General features: G+C 39.3%; 1 pseudogene; it reads right to left on the bottom strand.

Annotated features, from left to right (window-relative positions):
• Positions 1 to 240: 240 nt before the first annotated feature.
• LOC133045256 (olfactory receptor 5D14-like) lies at positions 241 to 4,778 on the bottom strand (annotated as a pseudogene).
• Positions 4,779 to 7,340: the final 2,562 nt, after the last annotated feature.

Here is a 7,340-nt window from a genome sequence, read left to right as displayed (position 1 = left end):
CATTTATTCACTCATGTTTAAACATATTTATTATAGGCTTGCCCAGAGATAAGTACTATTTTAGGTACTGCAGGAAGAAAAAAAGAATGTTCCTTTGTCAAAAATTTATATTTAAGGGGAACAGTTTAATAGATTAATGTCTTAGTCATCTATAAAAACCTCATGTAAATATATGCTACACGTCTTGGAAGGCTCTTTTCCCATTGTTAATAGGCATTGAAGACTTCTTTGGACATTGGTTCAGTGAAATGAGGCTTTTGTGTCTATTAATTTTCGGAAGGCATCATTCACATCTTTATTCCTCAGGCTGTAGATCAGCGGGTTCAGCATGGGGTTGACCACTGTATAGAACACAGAGGCCACCTTGACAGTTTGTCACAAGTTCTTGGAATTGGGCACACAGTAGAGAGAAAGGATGGTCCCATGGAAGATGGTAATGGCAGTCAGGTGAGACGCAAAGGTGGAGAAAGCTTTGCGACATCCACTGGCAGAACGGATGTTTAGCACAGTGACAAGAATAAAGACATAGGAAGTGAGGATGATCAGAAGTGTACTCACCTCTTTGAAGGTGGCGAAGCCAAAGAGCAGCAGTTTGGGGGTGTGTGTATTGGAGCTTGAGATAGCAATGAGAGCAGTGTATTCACAGAAAAAGTGGTTGATCACCTTATGTCCAGAAAAGTTTAGTTGGAGGGCATAGCAAAGGAGTACCAATGGGCCAAACATGACCCAGAGATATGACCCAGCCACCAGCAGGGCACACAGCCTCTGTGACATGACCACTGTGTAAAGCAGAGGGTTACAGGTGGCCTCGAAGCGGTTATAGACCATCACTGCCAGCAAGAAGGACTCAGTCACCACAGCAATGCAGGACAGGAAGAACTGCAGCATGCAGCTACTGTAGAAGATGCTCTTATTGGCCATGACCAAGTTCTCGAGCAGCTTGGGAGTAACAATGGAAGAGTAACAAAAATCAACAAAAGAAAGATGACTAAGGAAAAAGTACATGGGGGTGTGAAACTTAGGGTTAATTTTGATGATTACCATCATGCCCAGATTTCCTACCACAGTGATAATGTACATGATCAGAAACATGAGGAAGAGAGGAATCTGAAGCCCTGGATAATCTGTGAAACCCAAGAGGGCAAACGTTGTCTCCAGACTCAGATTTTTTGTAGTCATCACTATGATGCCTTTAAAAAGAAAGGATGGGAGAAGGGAGTTTTTCTTGACAAAGATTTACAGAAATAAGTGAAAATCATACTATGACTTTCTGTGATGGACTAAATAAAATGAAAGGAGTTATTAGTTCTAACTTTTTCCATTTACAACATTCCTTATATAGATAACTACTTTGGATGGATCTACCAATCCAACTGAGTCTCTGAACTGTTTTTGCATATCCATTGCAGCTGGTATTTTCCTAGAAATACTTAACACATTGAAGTGAGTACATTGACTCATCAGCTAGTAGCATAGTATGCACATAACTGATAGAAAATATTTACACATGAATGCATAAGCAAATGAAAGTGTCTAAGAAAAATGTGAGATGTTTGCCTCAAATAACAACATACATTGTTACTGTATTTTGCTTGCATACACAAATCAATTAAAGCCTTGAAGAAAATATGTTTGTCTTCTAAGTATCAAGAAAAATAATAGAGACATCTAAGAAGAGAGTATCAGTTCAGTCAATTCAGTTCAGTTGCTCAGTCGTGTCTGACTCTTTGCGACCCCATGAATCGCAGCACACCAGGCCTCCCTGTCCATCACAAACTCCCGGAGCTTACCCAAACTCATGCCCATCGAGTCGGTGATGCCATCCAGCCATCTCATCCTCTGCCGTCCCCTTCTCCTCCTGCCCCCAAATCCGTCCCCCCAGCATCAAGGTCTTTTCCAGTGAGTCAACTGTCCACATGAGGTGGCCAGAGTATTGGAGTTTCAGCTTCAGCATCAGTCCTTCCAATGAACACCCAGGACTTATCTCCTTCAGGATGGACTGGCTGAATCTCCTTGCAGTCCAAGGGACTCTCAAGAGTCTTCTCCAACAACACAGTTCAAAAGCATCAATTTTTCAGTGCTCAGCTTTCTTCACAGTCCAACTCTCATATCCATAAATGACCACTGGAAAAACTATAGCCTTGACTGGACAGACCTTTGTTGGCAAAGTAATGTCTCTGCTTTTTAATATGCTATCTAGGTTGGTCATAACTTTCCTTCCAAGGAGTAAACATCTTTTAACTTCAAGAAGAGAGCACAACAATCCCATTTTAGCATGTTTTGTTCAGTAAAGGATACTTCTCTCCTGGGACAGCTTCACTGCTGAGGAGGACAATGACTCGTTTTGAATTCTAAGTGGGGTGTACACTTTATCAGGATTTATAGCTTATGGCTTAACTTCTATTACAGACCTAGACATTGCATACATGTCTCTTAAGGGTCTCAAGATTTATCAGGTAAGAGTTCTCTCAGAATTAACTACTTCTCATTTTTGTAAAAGTTTATATATCAATTTAAACTACACATAAGTAAATATGTATAAATGCCCATTTCCCAGTAGCAAGTTTATTCTCTTCTTTGTGAAATAGTTGTCAGGGGTCTTGAAGCATTGTTGCTAATTTGTTTCTTTAATATTATTGGACTCAGAATTGGCTAGCATTTACAGTGATTTAACATAAAAAGAAAAGTGAAAAGAAAACCTCAGTTACCATTTCAAGAAAATAATATTTGTACTGTGTCATAAACAACTTCAAAAATTTATCTGTAATAGAGAAGCAGGTCTCCACCATCTTGTTTTTCTGTGGGCTGAGTATAACTGGGAGACCAAGACCCTCACATCTGACTCTGTAGCCCTGGAGACTCAAACCCAGGAGGACCACTAGCAACATTTTCCTCACAAGCATCAAAACAGATCATTAAGGCAAAAGGTAGGTCTCATATCATTTTTAATGACTAGAGCTTTTTTGGAATTACACAGAAATGTGTGGCTTGAAATTGGCTGCTCGGTTTTGTTTCCATGTAATTGAAATGCCCCTGGAATGAATGACACTAAAATAAAGCTAAGGGAAAGATCCTTAATGATGTCTGAAATTGGAAGCTTACTTACATAGTTTTCTTGGCAATTTGGTTTGTCTGTTTCTTGAGTATAAGTTTAATATTTACTCTTTCTTGGATTTACTTACTGTTTTCCAAAAAATTTAAAAGATTTAGATATAATTTTCCAACTTTTTTTCACAGCTGATATACCCAGTGTTGCAATTATTTTCCTAGAAAGCATCCTGTCAGAAATATATTTCATGTTTGAGTTATAATGAACAGGACACAAGTCAATTCACAGTCAGCTACATCAGCAATAAGTGAACAATGAACTTCCAGATGCTCCAGCTGGTTTTAGAAAAGGCAGAGAAACAAGAGATCGAATTGCCAACATCTGCCGGATCATTGAAAAATCAAGACAGTTAAAAAAAAAACACATTTATTTCTGCTTTATTGACTATGCCAAAACATTTAACTATGTGGATCACAATAAACTGTGGAAAATTCTGAAAGAGATGGGAATACCAGACCACCTGACCCGCCTCTTGAGAAACCTGTATGCAGGTCAGGAAGCAAGTTAGAACTGGACATGAGACAACAAACTGGTTCCAAATAGGAAAAGGAATACGTCAAGGCTGTATATTGGCACCCTACTTATTTAACTTGTATGCAGAGTACATCATGAGAAATGCTGGGCTGGAAGAAGCACAAGCTGGAATCAAGATTGCTGGGAGAAATATCAGTAACCTCAGATATGCAGATGACACCACCCTTATGGCAGAAAGTGAAGAAGAACTAAAAAGCCTCTTGATGAAAGTGAAAGAGAAGAGTGAAAAAGTTGGCTTAAATCTCAACATTCAGAAAACTAAGATCATGGCATCTGGTCCCATCACTTCGTGACAAATAGATGGGGAAACAGTGGAAACAGTGGCTGACTTTATTTCTCTGGACTCCAAAATCACTGTAAATGGTGACTGCAGCCATGAAATTAAAAAGACACTTACTCTTTGGAAGGAAAGTTATGACCAACCTAGATAGCATATTAAAAAGCAGAGACATTACTTTGCCAACAAAGGTCCATCTAGTCAAGGCTATGGTTTTTCCAGTGGTCATGCATGGATGTGAGAGTTCGACTGTAAAGAAAGCTTAGTGCCAAAGAATTGATGCTTTTGAACTGTGGTGTTGGAGAAGACTCTTGAGAGTCCCTTGGACTGCAAAGAGATCCAACCAGTCCATCCTACAGGAGATCAGTCCTGGGTGTTCATTGGTAGGACTGATGCTGAAGTTGAAACTCCAATACTTTAGCCACCTCATGTGAGGAGCTGTCTCATTTGAAAAGACCCTGATGTTGGGAAAGATTGAGGGCGGAAGGAGAAGGGGACGACAGAGGATGAGATGGTTGCATGGTATCACCGACTCAATGGACATGGGTTTGGGTGGACTCCAGGAGTTGGTTATGGACAGGGAGGCCTGGCATGGGGTCGCAAAGAGTTGGGCACAACTGAGTAACTGAACTGAACTGAACTGAACTGACCCTGTGTGTCATGCCATCTCCTATGATGTACAGGGAAGGCTGACTTGCTGCAGTCCATTGGTCGCACAGTCAGAGACAAATGAGTGACTGAACTGAACTGATGATGGGATCATTAATATTTGATTTTCCCCCAATTGAAATCAGACAAAGACACTACCCTGATCTCTCTGTCTTCGTGGCTGAACTCACTGTTGACCTCTTCCCTCATCTGTTTGTATAAAATATGTAATACATACATTTCATCTTCCATTTAGCTCAGATAACAATTTGCCAGTTCCATGAAACTGTACCCCTTTTATTTGTAAATCAGTTTGTGAAAAGTGGTCTAGGTGATTTTTTAATAATACTCAAATAGACCTTTATCTTACATTTTAATAAAATTTTGTCACTTTTAATTGACAAATGAGAGAGGAATTTAGGTTTACCTCTGTCAATTTTCTGAAACAGTGTAGTTTACCCTCCTCTAGTGTAACCACATCCAGAATAACTAGATTGCTTTCCTCTAGTACAATATAACTATAACCTATAACATTACCCTTGTAGGATTAAGAGAAAGCTCCAGAGGCATCCATACCATGACTACTTTTTCCCATGATTTTCCTAGAGTGAGGTCAGTTTAAGTAATACAGAGCTGCTTTGAAAATACTAATGTCCTGGATTTCTGCTTTTCTTGTGATATTCTTGCCCCATATGTTTGACTAAGAGATTCATCAATGTATTAAGTTGCGGTCATATGTTTTAGCCTCTGATCATGCATCTTTAAAAGGTTTAATATTCCTATTGTTACTGTTAAAAATTTGCCACAAACTTAGTGGTCTATAGCAATTCATAATTATGATCTTGCTGGCAAGAAGTCCACAATGAGTCTTATGGGGCTTGAGACAAGAATGCTCACAGCTCTTTCCTTCTGGAGATTCCAGGAACCATTCATCCTTCTCTTCTTCCTGCTTCTGGGGGCTGCTGGCACTCCTTGACTTGCAGCAGCCTCACTCCAGTCTCTGGTCCATTGTCACATTTTCATCTCCTCTGTAACAAATCTCCCCCACCAGCCTCTTATAAAGACACTTATATTTAGTACTCAGATCATCTTCCTGTCTCAAAGTCCTTATCACAGCTGTAAAGTCCCCTTGTAACAGAAGGTCACACTCACAGATTCCAGAGTTTAGAGCGTGAGTGACTTTGGGGGATATTATTCAGTCTCTCACAGTTATTTTCTAATTTTGTCCTGAGAAGACTTTTGAAGTATGTATGTATTTGTGTGTATGCATATGTATGTATTTGTGTATGCTCACACTGTCAGGTGTGTATTTATCTATCTTGCTCTTCCACTAAGCTATACAAAGTATTGGACAATGATACTTGTTATGAGGAAATAACCAACCCCACCTCTCAGGACTTTGCTGCTGTTATAGTCCTCTACTGTTTCTGCACTTATTTGAAAATTCTCTCTTCTGTTTGTGTCATCTTCTCCATTTAAGAGATGAAATTTTCTACTTCTATTTCCCACCTTTATTGAGGCATACTATTTTCTAGCTTTATTAGCTTAAAACACTACATAATTTTATGTGTACAATGGGATGATTTGATATACACATGTATTGGAAAACATTACATTAAAGTTAGTTAACATATCTGTCATCTCACATAGTTACAAGTGTGTGTGTGTGATGAGAGCATTAAGATCAACTCTTTAGAAACTTTCAAGTATACACTAGAGTACTTTTTAACTATAGTCATGATGCTGTACATTAGATCTTCAGAACTTATGGCCTTCTTTTTTTCTGAAAAACTTTATTTATTTTAATTGAAGCCTAATTATTTTACAATATTGTAGTGGTTTTTGCCATACATTGACATGAATCAGCATTGGGTGCACACGCATTCCCCATCCTGAACCCCCCTCCCACCTCCCTCCCCACCCCATCCCTCAGGGTCATCCCAGTGCACCAGCCCTGAGCACCCTGTATCATGCATCGAACCTGGACTGGTGAACTTATTGTCGTATAACTGGAAGTGGCACCCTTAGACCAATATCTCCCTGCTTCCCTCACTCCCTAACCCTTGCAAACCACTATTAAACTCTGCTTCTATGAGCTCATTTTTTTCTGATTCCACATATAAGTGAGATGACATGGCATTTGTCTTTCTTTGTCTTAGTTTATTTAGCATGTTGCCTTCAAGATTCATCCATGTTGTTGCAAATGGCAGGGTTTCCTTCTTTTCTATACCTGAATAATATTATATATTATTATACATACTCATAAAATTCTTAATCCTTTCATTTGTCAATGGACACTTATGATACTTGTATGGTTTCCATATCTTGGCTATTGTGAATAATACTGCAATGAATGTAAGGGTGCAGATATCTCTTCAAGGTAAATTGATTTCATTTCCTTTGGACGTGTACTCAAAAGTGAGATTGCTAGATCATATGGTAGTTCTATGTTCATTATTATGTATCTTTTTCTATACAGTCATCAACAGTGCACCAAGATTCTATTTTCTCTTCACTAGTAGCAAATTCTTGCTAGCATTTTCTCTCCTCTCTCTCTCTCTCTTTTATCTTTCTGTTTAGTTTTTGGATAATAGCCATTCTTAAAAAGTTGTTGCTGCTGCTGAGTCGCTTCAGTCATGTCCGACTCTGTGCAACCCCATAGACAGCAGCCTACAAAGGCTCCTCAGTCCCTGGGATTCTCCAGGCAAGAACACCCGAGTGGGTTGCCATTTCCTTCTCCAATGTGTGAAAGTGAAGTCTCTTAGTCGTGTC

Source organism: Dama dama, chromosome 23 (genome assembly GCF_033118175.1).
Source record: "Dama dama isolate Ldn47 chromosome 23, ASM3311817v1, whole genome shotgun sequence".
NCBI lineage: Eukaryota > Metazoa > Chordata > Mammalia > Artiodactyla > Cervidae > Dama > Dama dama.
This window is presented reverse-complemented; position numbering and strand designations above follow the sequence as displayed.